The 15,170-nt window shown below is 43.6% G+C and overlaps 1 protein-coding gene and 1 pseudogene across 3 annotated transcripts in view; both read right to left on the bottom strand.

Annotated features, from left to right (window-relative positions):
- FRMD4A (FERM domain containing 4A) overlaps positions 1-15,170 on the bottom strand; it is a 682,989-nt gene that overhangs the window by 480,203 nt on the left and 187,616 nt on the right. The window lies entirely within an intron of this gene.
- LOC141585453 (ferritin heavy chain pseudogene) overlaps positions 1-15,170 on the bottom strand; it is a 67,619-nt pseudogene that overhangs the window by 32,973 nt on the left and 19,476 nt on the right.

Raw genomic sequence — 15,170 nt, 5'->3', positions numbered from 1 at the left:
GTCCCTTAGAAAGATGCAGAGGATTCTGTAGAACGCCAGAGAGACCTGGGTTTAGGGCAAATATTTGACCAAAAGTCCACTAATTCACATGAGTAATACTTCCCACAACCTGTGCAATGCTAGTCTCTGGGTACAAAGTAAATGAAACTGTCCTGAGCAGGTGTTACAAACACCCTCCCCTGAGAGTCCCAGGACCTCTTTATTGAAGTACAGCAGTGTGGTCCAACCAGATTAGAGTCAGGAAACACAAGTTTTGGGGTTTTTTTTGAGATAGAGTCTCGGTCTATTGCCCAGGTTGTAGTACAGTGGCACAATCTCAGCTCACTGCAAACTCTGCCTCCTGGGTTCAAGTGATTCTTCTGCCTCAGCCTCTTGAGTAGCTGGGACTAGGTACACATCACCATGCCTGGCTAACTTTTGTATTTTTAGTAAAGACAAGGATTTACCATATTGACCAGGTCAGCCGTGAACTCTAGACCTCATAATCCACCTGCCTCAGCCTTCCAAAGTGCTGGGATTACAGGCATGAGGCACCATGCCTGACCAGGAGACAGACATTTTAATTCCAGCTTTCTCAAAAACTCTTTTTGTGAGTTTAGACATAATTACAGTACCTGGGTACTAAACACCTCTGTGCCAGGTGCTGTGATCATTTCCTGAGTTGTAATTCTCACAATAGCCCTGCAAGATAGCTGCTATTACCCCCATTTCACAGATAAGCAAACTGAGGCTCAGATGGATTTAAGTGGGCCAGGCATGGTGGCTCATGCCTGTAATCCCAGCACTGTGGGAGGCCGAGGCATGTGGATCACTTGAGGTCAAGAGTTTGTGACCAGCCTGAGCAATATGGCAAAACCCCGCCTCAACTAAAAATACACAAATTAGCTGGGTGTGCTAGTGGGTGCCTATAATCCCAGCTACTCAGAAGGCTGAGGCAGGAGAATCTCTTGAACCCAAGAGGTGGAAGTTGCAGTGAGCTTAGATCGTGCCACTGCATTCCAGCCTGGGCGACAGAGTGAGACTCTGTCTCAAACAACAAAGACAACAACAACAACAAAAGTAAGAATTGAAGCGGCTCAATCTGTAACAAGTGGTGGAATCAAGATTTGAACCCAAGGGTGACTGATCACCAAACAGGACTGTATCCAACACGACATGCTTACCTTTCCTGGCCTCATTTTTCTCACTTGTAAAAAGGCAGGTTTAAGCCTGGCTAACATGATGAAACCCCATGTCTACTAAAAATATAAAAATTAGTTGGGCCTGGTGGCGCACACCTGTAGCCCCAGCTATTCAGGAGGCTGAAGCAGGAGAATCTTTTGAACCCAGGAGACAGAGTTTGCAGTGAGCCGAGATCATGCCACTGTACTCCAGCCTGGGTGACAGAGTGAGACAGAGTAAGACTCTGTCTCAAAAAAAAAAAAAAAAAAAAAAAAAAGTCAGGTTTAAAATATGTGTCATTTTTCACCTCTGGCTGAGCCCTTCCTTGGTGATCGACGATAAGACCCATGACTGAATATGATTTCAGACAGCATTTGGAGAAGGACAGCGAGAGGGAGAAGATAGTGCTTCCCGTGATAACGTCAATTTCTCAGTGCATGAAGCCCTGTGTGGTGCTTCCCTTTACAAATGAGGTAGAAGAAAGTGAAGTTAATGAAGCAACTCAGCTATCACCAGAATGCAGCAGAAGTAATCAAGTCTGGGACTAAGGGACAGTTGCCATGACATTCCAACGCATGCACCATGATCACTGTCAATGACTCTACCCTCGTCTGATGGATGGCAGCTTGCCTCTCTGTTCTTGTAAGCAAATGTGATAACAATATTAAACAATTACAAGTAATGTCCCCAGCTGCTTTTCCACTGCCTTTGAAACATTTTAGATCTGCTGAAATAATGACAAACCCATTAACAAGGAAGGGGGTGCATATATCCCTGCCTTCCTGAGTAGTACATTTGCCCAAAGACAAGAGGATGACAAGCCTCCTTCCAGAACATTCAGAGACACAGCACCCTGCCAAGCAGACTGAGACTTGCAGAGGTCCAATGGCCTTTTTAAGAAGCTTGCTGAATGACCTCTTTAAACATACAAGCGTGAAGATGAGGCACAATCAGGATGAGGGGGGCTGATAAGCAGGCGTTTTGCCTACTCTAAAGTTAGAATGCATCTTGTCCACCAAAGTGTGGTCACCAGACCTCCGCAATGCTGGAGCCCAGCTAAATCCTGCAAATATTTATCCACTACTGACTCTGGAAAAAACAATAATGTGCTGTGGGGAATCTATTCTCTCTCTCTCCCCCGCCCCTCTGCTCCTCTCTCTGTCTCTCTGTCTCTCTCTGTCTCTCTATCTCTCTCTCTCTCTCTCTCTCTCTCTCACACACACACACACACACACACACACACACACCACGCACAGAGGGCTCCTACTATCTCGGAGCTTCTGGGCTGGTAAGGAGAAAGTGCAAACATTAGTATGTAATTCTGCTCCCAGGAGGAATGTGATAAGTAGAACAAACAGGGTACTACACAGTATGATAGAAGCAAACAGGAGGTGGAGATGAGTCTGACTGTTTCATTTATGAAACCGACGACGGAACAGTGTATGAAGACTTGCCTGGTTCGAGCCATTTGCCCCATCATATTTATATTTTGTTTTCTTTCCCTGGGACAAGATCTCACTCTGTCACTCAGACTGGAGTGCAATGGAATAATCTCAGCTCACTGCAACATCCACCTCCTGGGCTCAAGCAATCTTCCCACCTCAGCCTGCTGAGTAGCTGGGACTACAAGTGCGTGCCATCAGACCTGGCTAATTTTTGTGTATTTTGTAGAGATGGGGTTTCACCGTGTTGCCCAAGTTGATCACAAACTCCTGGGCTCAAGTGAACTGTGCACCTCAGCCTCCCAAAGTGCTGGGATTAGAGGCGTGGGCCACCCCACCAGGCATATTTTACTTTCTGGCTACATGTAATTATAGGTACATATGGTCTCCCCTTTCACTCAAATGTGAAGTTATTGAGGGCAAGCCCTATTAGCATAGCCAAATTTCAAGAGTCCTGGACACTCAAATCTGAAGCAAAATTTGCAATGCTTTTCCTGTGACAATACAATACATTTGCTTGTTCGTGCATGGATTTACATATCATACCTGAGCAAATCTAAGATCTAAGGTTTTCCGCCTGCCAACTCAGTGGACCGTACATTACTGCAGACAAGTCTCTTAGTTCTGTAATGAGAAAATGTATGTGGTAACGTTTTGCAGGTTGCAAAGCACCACATGCATATGAAACACCTTCACCGTCATTACCACCACCATTATCATCATCACTGCTGTCAGACCTGACACCACTCCCAGCATGGCCTCAGCGCTCCTTTAACCCCACTTCCTTCCATCTGCCCTACACTCTCACCCCTGAGTTGTGACAGTCAGACAAGATAAAGAACCTGAAAAAGAGCTGGGTGCATGGACGCCTGGATGGGCGCCTGGATGGAAGGTACGCTGGTCCTGGAGAGAGAAGGAACCATGGATGATGTGTTTTGTTTTCTAGCTGATTAAATAAGCTTCCCTTGCAAGCTTATGCAAGTTTGCATATCAGCAGTACAGGTGTGACCCCTCCCCATACCATATTTCCTCTTCCCCTCTCCACGTCTTCTCCAGACTCATGACTTGCCTGATGAGAATCAACATTTCCATGAACAGTGGCTTCCATCTCAATAGCCTCTAATCATTCTCTCTCCTCCACTGCGAATGATAGGGAAGTACCTTATTACAGTATATCTAGTTAGCAATTCAAGGAGCCAAGGCATAGAGACATTTTTTTTCTTTATTCATTAGAAAAACAATGAAACAAACAAGCAAACTCTCTGAGAGCCTCAGGGGTTGCTTACTGATTAAAAATCACTAATAATTTACAACACCACAGTCATGATTCATATATATATATATATATATATATATATATATATATATATATGAACTGTAGAGCACATTCAGAATCATTAAGAAATCAGCTTAAAGTCACAGATCACAGAGAGGGTCAATACCAGGGCAGCACCCAGGAAGGACAGAAGTCTGACTTTAGATAATGCCCTGCTAGGAATAAAAATCTCCAGGTGGCTCATTTGCTGGGTGGGAGGCCTGCCACTGGAAACAGGGGCATCAAGGGACCATCACCCTGGGAACAAGGGTCATTCAAACCCATCTGTCAGTGAAGTGTTGCATGGGCTGCCTTGGGTAATTAGTTCTGTGTGCTATTTTGCTGGGTTTATGTATTCCTATTCCCTCATCTTTCAGGACTCCTGGGAAATATCTGAAATATAAGACAGGAACTCTGACCTTCAGATGGTATAAATAGCTTTAATTAACACTCAACAACGAGAAGTCAGTGGTTGATATTTGAAACTGGCAAACTTCCTTGCCTGCAAGCTGCCAGATTTTCCATCTGTGGGCACCTGGCATCTGGCTTTCCACGACTGGAGCTGGGGCGAGATGTTCCATTCCCTCTTCCCTGTGGTGGCCCTCTTTGTTCTCTTGCTATGGTTCCAGGCTTGTTCTTGCTCCCTGCCTCCCAGGCTGTGACCTGTCACTGGATTCTGGCTGCCGCAGTGCTTGTGGGCCTGCCTTGCTCTCCAACCCAGGGTTTCCTGCCTCCTGAGTCCCTGGTGATGTTCACGGATGGTGGAAACGCACAGATACCTTTAATTCTTCCCTTTGCTTTAGCCAGAGACTTTTCGTCCCCTACCAAACCAGGGACTCCTTCCTCCATGACCCTGGCCACAGTAAATACTCTTTCTACATTTTTTATTATTTTTAAAACTGATTCGTTAATTACTATAGAGATGGTCTCACTCTGTTGCCCAGGCTGGAGTGCAGTGGTGTGATCATAGCTCACTGTCGGAAATAGATGCTCAGTGTCGCAAAGAAAACTCAGCACTGAGACAAAGAATCTCGCAGCAAGCAATTTTTACTTCCTGTAGGAAGGGTACCCTGTCTAGCCATCTTGCTACAAGAGTACAACGAACAAAGGAAATGTAGGTATATTTATCCCTTATGCATTTGGGGTTGTCCTTACTGCTGTGTCTGATCTCTGCTGGCTGGAGCCAGACCTCACTAAACTAAAACCCGACTGGCTAATAACTTAAACTTTTAAAAACAGGTAAGGGGCATAGGCTGCAAGCTGGGCTATGCCTGTGAGCACATCCAGCACAGATATCTTGGTTAAAGTACAAGGACATAGAATATATTATGTGCCTGTAAGAATGGCATGTCTAACAGCTTCATAGGCTAGGGCTTAACAAAGAGTTATAAGCAAATTCATTCTTTAACAAGAAAGGAAACTTTGAAGAGGAACTTTTCTACTTCCCACACTCACTGTCACCTTGAACTCTAGGGCTCAAGTGATGCTCCCACCTCAGCCTCCCAAGTAGCTGGGACTGCAGGTGCATGCCACCATGTCAAGCTAATTAAAAAAAATTTTTTTAGAGATAGAGTCTCGGTATGATGCCCAGGCTCCTGGCCATAATCAATCCTCCTACCCTGGCCTCCCAAAATGCTGGGATTACAGGTATGAGCCAACAGACCCAGCCTACAGTAAACATTATCTTTTAGGATTTGTTGCCAGGTTTGGTGTGTAAAAGCAGTCCCCAGTGATATTGGTAAGGGTAAACTGACACATGGCTGGTGGTTTCTCATTCAAATTTGAAACACAATGTGACAATCATAGTACCTAAAAATTGTACGTACACTGTACAAGTGAAGGAGAGGCACTGCTACCTATCTATGTGCCTATATTGGTAAATACAAGTATATTTATTTGACACAGTAAATAAGGCTTTGTACATTTATCTCAAAACTCCTTAGCTCCTGGCTCTCATTAGACCCAAACTGTTTGGCTTGGGATTAAGCCTCTACAATTTTAAAGTTCTCAAACGTGAGATTCAATTTGTACAAGTCAGAGCTCAGACGTTAGCCTTCTTTTTTAATGCAGCATGGTGGAAACTTAGTATCCTTGTTTTGCATGCCTGCCACTGGAATGAGAAAGCAAGAACTACTCTTCTTTTAGAAAAGGTTAGCAGCACCAGTGTGTGGAATTCCCATGTAACACCTCCATGTTCTCATGTTCTCCTATAATTAGCCCTGTTACACTGTGAGTTCCCAGCTGCAGCATTTGTAGTAGGGAATGTAACCACGCAAATCCCCAAATGATACTTTCACTAGAAAAGGGGAAGCAGTGAATCACAGTATTCACAGATCTCTCCTCTAATGACAACACACCTGAAATACAAGGACGGCTGAAACCACCAGCAAGAAGAGAGGCTTGGGTGATACGGAAGCTTCGTTTGTTGAGGGAGGAACTCCAGAATGAACGGAAGATGGTGGCGGTAGAAGTAAAGCCACCCTTCCGGCTGCTTTAGCTCCTTAGACCAAGTCACTGTGCACCCCAGCCACCCTGCTGTCTCTAGGTGCGGTCTTCCCTGAGTCACTTTGGTTCAATACCTAGCCTCGAAGACGAAGTCCAGTTACCTGTGAATGTTCTGGAGGAAGTCAGGAAAGACACAGATTTCAAACATGAACAACACAGACAGCATAACTTTGTTAAGTGCCTGTGGCTCCTGGATGTGACTGCCTCAGCTTCCGTGACAAATGTCAGGCTTCCATCTGAGGCTTCTGATCCTCCTGTCAGTCGATTAAAAGATATTTGGGCATAGACAAAAACATATTTTTAAATCTTGACTCAGGAAACACAGGCAAACAAGACACTGCACCACAAGATGAATCAGGTCATTTTCTGTACTCCACTGACTCAAGACATCTGGCCTTTCCTTTCCTTCTGAGCCTGTAAAAGGCTGTCCTGGCTGGGAGCTGGGCTGTCGAAATCATGCACCTCTGGCCTTTTCTTATAACCATTCAAGGACTTTTTCATCCTGATCAAAACACCTGCACCTCCATTGCCCTGACTGAAAGAGTAACCCCCACTTCGTTCAGTTACTCTTTGGTCTACGGTCACACCAGCAATTTCTAATTTCTTATCTTCAACCAAAAGGCATAAAACTCAGACATAAGGCCAGGTACGGTGGCTCATGTCTGTAATCACTTCGGGAGACCGAGGTGGGAGAATTACTGGAGGTCAGGAGTTTGAGACCAGCCTGGCCAACATGGTGAAACCCCATCTCTACTAAAAATGTAAAACTTAGCTGGGCATGATGGTAGACACCTGTAGTCCTAGCTACTCAAGAGGCTGAGGCAGGAGAATCGCTTGAGCCCAGGAGGAAGAGGTTGCAGTGAGCTGAGATCATGTCAATGCACTCCACCCTGGGTGACAGAGCTAGGTTACATCTCAAAACACAAACAAAAACCTTAAACCTTAAACATCCAATCAGGTGGGAGCTCCCAGAGCCACAATTTTCTCTCTAAGTTGTCTAACAATCAGACTAGGAAATATTGAGGGAAAAAGAGGGCAGAGCAAGTGTGGAGACGGGAGGGTGCCTGGAGTTTCCTGGGAGCAGACAACAGGCTACGTTTCCCTTCTAGTGACGGTGACTCTGCAGAGGTTGCTGCCAATCTGGCTGACCACTGTTTGTTCCCCACATGTACCTGGGAGAGTGATGTGACTCTCATCATGGAAAGGAGAGAAGGAGAGCAGAGACAGTGGGTCTGGAGTATTTCCCACAGCCCCCCATTCCTCCTCTCCGAATCCTCTCATTTGATGTTGGGAATTTTATTTGCATGTGGCAGGTGGGCAGGCCAGGGCTGTCTGGGAAGTTGAGAATCAGGGCACATCATGGCCACCGTGGGGCTCTCACGAAGGCCTAGCTTCCAGAGGGCCTACGTGTGGGAAGTCCTGCGCTCTGGGAGTCACATGATGAATGGAGGGAAACTACTCTTATCCAGGCTTAGGCATGGTTTGGCCCCATGGTGAGCTTGTACTCAATGGGAGAATACTTACCGGTACCATGAGAATTCTAAAGACAAGGCAGCCATCCTGGTTTTCTGTTTTAAGAAAAGCTAATCCTGTTTTATCCTCATGCCCTCATCAGTGAGATTAGAATAAGGATAATATCACTGAAATCAGAGTAAGTTAGTTTTTACCAAACTTCAGGAAAATTTGGTTCAAGATTTCATGGTGAAAGGAAGTGCATTTTTGTTAAAAATGATTTCAATTTAGCACATGATAGGGGTGAGTGAAGTTGAATTCACAGGATTAGGTAAGGTCTTGCTAAAAAGCACTTGAGACATTACTATTAGGGTCGTGAGGCCTCCAAGCAAATATCACTTTGGTAAAGCCTGAAGGCTTTAAGTATAAAGCTGGTATCAAGTAAATAATGAAACAATTTGATTTAAGCACCAAAGTGATGTCGAGAATGTATTAGGCTGGTGCAAAAGTACCAACCTAATTACGTTTGTAACAACCTAATAGTCATTCTGGTGTCTGGCCGTATGTTTTGAAGGCACTTGTGGGTCCCTAAGCATGGTAGCCCTCTCTCTAGATGCCTGGGCATCTCAACAAGGAGAAGGAACTGCACTCAGCTGGCCACTGTGGGGAGGGCCTGACAGCCATGGCTGGTGACAGTCTGAGCCCACAGGACCCCAAGAGTTCCAGTAGCTGCTGAGTCTGGGCTGCAAACACACTGGTCCTTTGCTGGCTGGAAGAGGAAGGACCAAGCTCCCTCTGGTACCCTACCTCAGGGACCAAGAACCACTGTGTTCCCTGTTCTCACTCCTGTGTGCTACATCCTTCATGGAAAGGGAGGAGTAATCAACCTTCACTACACTTTTTGTCTAGGATCTGCCTGTTTCTTTTCCACAAAGACTTGGAAAACCATATCTTGTGAGTCTGTATTCCTGGAGTAAAAGCCCATCATTTAGGAGACAAGGAGCCTACCTCTAACTCCACCTCTGGAAAGAAAAGTTAGTCCCACCTATGATGAATTCAGATGGGAAAATAGAGTTTGTTGGGGGCATGTGGTGATGGACAGAAAGAGGGATAAATGAGGTGAAGTTCGAAGAACTTGTTTCTCTTGGGATCTGATTGAAGTCTACCTTGTGAATCCTCTGAGTCTTGGCCAGACTGGTTTCTCCTATTTGCTTTGGCTGCTAGAAAATGTAGAACCATATCTATGATTTATCTTTTGATAATTTCTACAAGGCTTCTGGTAAATAGTCTTGTGGACTGACTTTTTCTTGGGCTTAATTTTACCATTTTCTCCCTGTCCTTTTTTCTTTATTCCCATTCTGTTGTATAGCATATGTTTTGTAACATGTCTTGAAATCTTTTTGGAATGAAAGTTGGAAAGAATGAATAGATGGAAGGATGGAAGGATGTATGTATGTATGTATGTATAGGTAGATAAATGGATGAATGGGTGGATGAGTAGACAGATGGATGGGTAGATGGATGGATGGATAAACAAGTGAATGGGTGGATGGATGGATGGATGGATTGAAGGATGGGGGATAAGTGGATAAATAGATGTGCAGATATATGGGGGAATGAATGAATGGATAGATGAATGGGTGAATGGGTGATGGACTGGTAAAAAAATGGGTGGGTAGATAGGTAGATGGGAAGATGGATAGATGGATGTATGAATGAGGGATGGATAAATGGATGGATGAATGGGTGAATGGGTGGATGGATTGGTAAAAAAATGGGTGGGTGGATGGGTAGATGGATGAATAAGGGATGGATAAATGGACGGATGAATGGGTGAATGGGTAGATAAATGGATGGGTGAAAAGATGGGGGTACAAATGAATTGATGGATGGGTAGGTGGATAGATGGGTGGATGGATGGATGGGTAAGCAGGTGAGTGGATGGATGGACAATTACAGATACAGAAAGATAAATGAAGTTGGGAGGTATGGGGACCCAAAGTGTGAGTGGAAAAGCATGAAACACCATTATCTGGCTGTTGACAAGAAAGACTAAAGAAAAACAGAAGGCTTACCCAAGATAAAGACTCAACTAAAGTTAAAAACACATGACCACAAACCCTGTTATAGTTGAGATCAGAATAAAATGCCCTTTTCAATTACATAAATGGGAAATTGAAGAGATGTTGAGGGACTGATTTTTTTTTTTTGAGGACTAGAGTTTGCACATGTAACCTACAATTCTATTTCCATAGTTGTTTCATGAAGAAATATTTTAAAAGTAAGCAAACACGCATTCTGTCCATCAGCAATATTCAACTGGAAATTCTGCTTTCAGATTCACTTTTTCAAGTTTTCAGAGTGTTAATGCAAACTTAATATGGCCTGAGAAGGTCTCCATACATCTATATTTGAGTCCTTGTGGATGATTGTAACCTAGCTTAATAGTCAGACAAGACTGAAAACCTAACTTAGGAGTATGTGCCTGTAACAATAACTGAGTCTTGACCAATCCCAGCAGCCACACCTCAACCACTCATAGACTGCTAAGTGTTCAAACTGTGTTCAAATAAGGCAAATGCCATCCTGTAACCAATCCAGCTGTTTCCATACCTTACTGCCAATTTCTGTACATTGCTTCCCTCTTTTTGTCTATAAATCTTCTTCCACCATGTGGCTGCGTTGGAGTCTCTGTGAATCTGCTGTGATTCTGGGGACTGCCTGATTTGCAAATTGTCCATTGCTCAATCAAACTCCTTTAAATTTAATTCAGCTGAAGTTTTTCTTTTATCAATAGGCACAGAAGTTTGGAGATAAACTCTCACAAAGACATGAGGAAGATTCAGGTTTGTGCAAGCACAGAAAAACATATTTGACTATCAAGATATATCACAGACACAAAGGGGAACACCAGATGATACTTTCTATGAAAACACTGATCAAAAACCAAATTAAATGATGATGTCTGATTACACTTATGGAATATAGAGTGCTTTATTTTATTTTGTGGGACATAGTTTCTCAAGCCCTGCATCCATCAGTCATAGCCAAGAGATAGGTTGTTCTGGCTGGAGTAACTTGTATGACACAGAATCTAGTTCAGTTAAATAAGGAAAACTGAACAGAAATAGAACATTGTACTGAATACAATGGTCATGGCAAATATAGAAATTATTCTTGGTATTATAAGAAACTGTATATTCTAACAATCACACAAATAAAGATGCTATATTGAAATGCTTGTTCAACTTGTTCTGAACATACCCTGGTTCCTCCCAACATCTACTGTTGCTTCTTACCAAGGTTGGCCCTGACTCTCTGGCTGCCATGTCTACTCAGGCTGTTCAAGGTTTTCCTGTCATCTTGTTAATTAATCCCTAGGAGCCAGTAGGTTCCAAGTGCTCATAATTAGTGTTACGCATTTTACAGGAATGAGACAGTGAGAGAAACTCAGGTGCCACCAGTGGGGTAAGTGAGAGGAAAATAAATCTCCAGACCCTGTAATCACTAAGCCAAAGGGAAAAGTCAGGCTGTGAACTGCTTCAGGTAAACGTGCCTCCCATTTTATTCCTAAATATGACAACTACAAAGACAAAAAAGCTGCATACCGCCCTCGAAATTTGCCCACAAGTAACCTACAGATTGTGGACCATGAGATGTTAACCCCAAAACTGTTCTGTTAAATTTTGTCCTTGAATTGTAAATGGATAGCTGATCTTCACAGGGACAGAAAGTTATCCCTCTGCTCACCTGAGACAAAAACATATCTGATTGCGTCCTCTGTCCTATTGTTTATGTAGAGGCAGATTCACTGAGCCAGACTAAGGCAGAAGTGATTATTCCTCTACCCGCCTCTCATAGGTAGACTGTGTACTCAGTGAAAGGCTGATCAAAGACCCAAAAGAATGCCATCATGTGTCTCTTATCTCCCTATAATCTGGAAGTTACCCCTACCCCTGCCCAAGCCCACTCGCTTCCACTAGTCTCACCCTTCCTGACTGAACCAATGCACATCAGTGTACATCTTACACATATCCACTGGTGTCCCTTGTCTTCCTAAAATGCATAAAAGCAAGCTGTACCCCGACCACCTTGGGCACATATCTTCAGGATCTCCTGAGGCTGCGTCACAGCTGCATCCTTAACCTTGGCAAAATAAACTTTCTAAATGGACTGAGACTTGTCTCAATGACTTTGAGTTCATAGGTAATTAATGCCAAATTATGGTACACCTGTGGATACACATTTTTGTCCACGTCTCTGCCAGGTAACTTTCTCATGATTCATATCACGCACCTGCTCCCCATCAATAATTGTCATTTGCTGATTATTGCAACTCAACAAGAGCCTTGCCATGAGGCAAAGTCACCAAGAGTCCTGCTTTCCTGATCTCTGGTGATCCAGCACACATGGGCAGATGTTCCTAAGGTCTCGTCTCCGAAGGGGTCTCGTCACCTCATCTTTGCTTCCCTTTCACTGGAATGGGATGCATGTAATTTAGACCACTGTTCATTAAAAATCCTCCTCCTCTGCGGGAATAACTCCCCCTTGCCCAGTGGAAGGATGCATCCTGACTCTGAAACAAGATTTGCAGTATACACACAAGCATGTGGAGATATTTGATCTGTGCTTTTAATTCTGCCTGGCAATGTGTGTGTTTTGAAGCCGAGTGACGAAAAGGTGTTGCATTTGACTGAACCGAAAGCTTTGAGTTGGTTTGGCATCTTCCTCTCTTTCTTCCTCTCCCATTGAGACTCCCACCCTTTGAATTTTGCCTTCTGACGTGAGTGCTATCAGAACATACTGATTTCAACATCAAGTAATTGTTTGCCTAATATGAATGAAGTGTTTGAAGTTGAGTAGAGACGGTAGAGAGGAATGATGAAAATTCATGCTACGTAGCCCAGGAAAACCTGTTCTCATTGAATGCAAACACCTCCCCCACCCCAGTTTCCTTGTGTGAATCTCTCTCTTGTTCATACCCTGCAATCATCTCTCTTCATTAGCCATCCATTGCATATATGTTTTCCCACCTCTCAATATGCAAGGGCATTCCCTTCCCTCCTTCCCCCATGTTCTAATTTAATTTTAATTCTATCTGAACATATTTTTATCCCTGCCTCTCCTCTTTCCCTTCTGTCTTTCTTTCACTTTCATGAGATGAGATTATGTAAGCCCCAAGTGCTTTTTTCTCTGGGAAGTATCTGGGAGCCGGGCATCCCAACATCCTTTGAACACAGCTGCTCTGCAATCACCCTGCCAGTAAGCAAGTGTGTGCCTGCTCTTCACAATAAGAAGGCAGTTGTTAGATACAAAGACTTCCTCAGCATCGCATTAGGTAAGCCAATGGGGCCAAAGTGCTTAGAAAATATTTACCTAAAGGGAGTGGAAAATGGGTCACTGCATTTTCCACTAGTGCTGGACCATGAATAAATTGATAATAAACTTGTTCATTCATTCACAAACACGGATTGATCACTTTCTATGCACCCAGACCAGTGTCAGGTGCTGGAAACACCAAGGTGACCAAGACCTGCCTTTGCTCTCAAGGACTCACAACATGGCGAGCAGGAGGAAGCAGCTGAGTGCCACTGGGTCCAGCTGACAAAGCCTCTCTACAGCCTCTTCCTACAAAGACAACGGTCTATTTCTAGTTATGAAATAAAGGTTTGATGGCAATAGCAAAATAAATAAATTCAACCTGCTTTACTAATTTCCTAATGCTGTTGTGATAACAGACCGGTAGAAAATTGGGGACCAAGTAATTTGAAACTACTGCTAGCATCAGTAATACTCAGGTAGTGTAACTGCTGAGATAGGCTGTTAAACTACAGCAACACTTCTCTACTGATTTGTAAATAGCCATTGTCCTTGAGCCCTGTAAGTGTTCTGGTCCCCCTAATCTGGAATGCCTGGCCACCCCTGCCTCTTCTCTGGGACCTCTGGACCTCTAAGTGATCCATCATGGCTAGGAATATCAATGATCTTGCTCTAATGCAACGAGAAGCATTCTTTCTGAGTGGCAAGCATCTATGTCCTATTATTAACATTTTTTGTAATCATTCCTGTTTGTACTGTTACTACATAAAAATAGCAGAAGCAGGAAGAAATATGCATGGCATATAAAGCCAATTATTTTTTTGAAATTTGGCAGTCAAACAATGCTTATAACAATGGTATGATGTCAGAGATATAATGGCTATGAAATTAGAAGCATCTTATGAGTATAACTTAGTTTACAATGTCTGTATTTCAGTCAAGTGTATTACTCCACTCCTTAAATGGTCCACACTAAAGGTTGCTGAAGTCATGGACGAAGCAATGTCCTTACCTCTATTGAACAGATAAGTTATAAATTCTATGGAAAACATCTTTCTTTCTTTCTCTTTCTTTCTCTCTTCTCTCCCTTCTTTCTTTCTTGCTTTTCTTGCTTTCTCTTCCTTCCTTTCATTCGTTTTTTCCTTCCTCCCTCCCTCCTTTCTTCCTTTCTTGCTTTCTTGTCTGCCTACCTGCCTGCCTACCTACCTGCCTGCCTGCCTTCTTTCCTTCCCTCCTTCCCTCCTTCCCTCCCTCTCTCCTTCCTTTCTTTTCCTTCCTTCCCTCCTTCCTTCCCTTCCTTCTTCCTCTTTCTTTTCCTCCCTCCCTCCCTCCCTCCCTTCCTTCCTTCCTTCCTTCTTCCTTCCTTCTTGACAAGGTCTCAGTCTGTCACCAAGGCTGCAATAAGGTGGCTCAACCATGGCTCTCTGCAATCTTGGCCTCCTGGGCTCAGGCAATCTTCCTACCTCAGCCTCCCAGGTTGCTGGGACCACAGGTGCATGCTGCCATACTCAGCTGATTTTTTTAATGATTTGTAGAGATGGGGTCTCACTATGTTACCTGGGCCAGTCTTGAATGCCTGGGCTCAAGCAATCCTCCTACTTCAGTCTCTCAAACTGTTGATATTACAGATATGAGTCACAGAACCTGACCAAACATGTTTCCTATAAGAGATATCATTACTCTTGTCTTCCTGGACAGCTGATTTGGTTCAATTCTCTTTCTAGAAACCCCTCAAATATTAATCTCTATGAATTTTCTACATATACTGTAACTTTTTTCTTTACCTTTGTGTATATCCACATACTACTAGACAATTTTGAAACACTATAACTGGAAGACGGGCTTTCACAAACACATTCTATATATACTTTATTATTCACATTAAATCATACATACATATATTTTGAAGGCTACCTAAATTCAAGGCTCCAGGATAGCAGGAAGAAAATGCATTTTATTTCATGTGTTTTATTTTG

Source organism: Saimiri boliviensis, chromosome 8, assembly GCF_048565385.1.
Source record: "Saimiri boliviensis isolate mSaiBol1 chromosome 8, mSaiBol1.pri, whole genome shotgun sequence".
Classification (NCBI taxonomy): domain Eukaryota; kingdom Metazoa; phylum Chordata; class Mammalia; order Primates; family Cebidae; genus Saimiri; species Saimiri boliviensis.
This window is presented reverse-complemented; position numbering and strand designations above follow the sequence as displayed.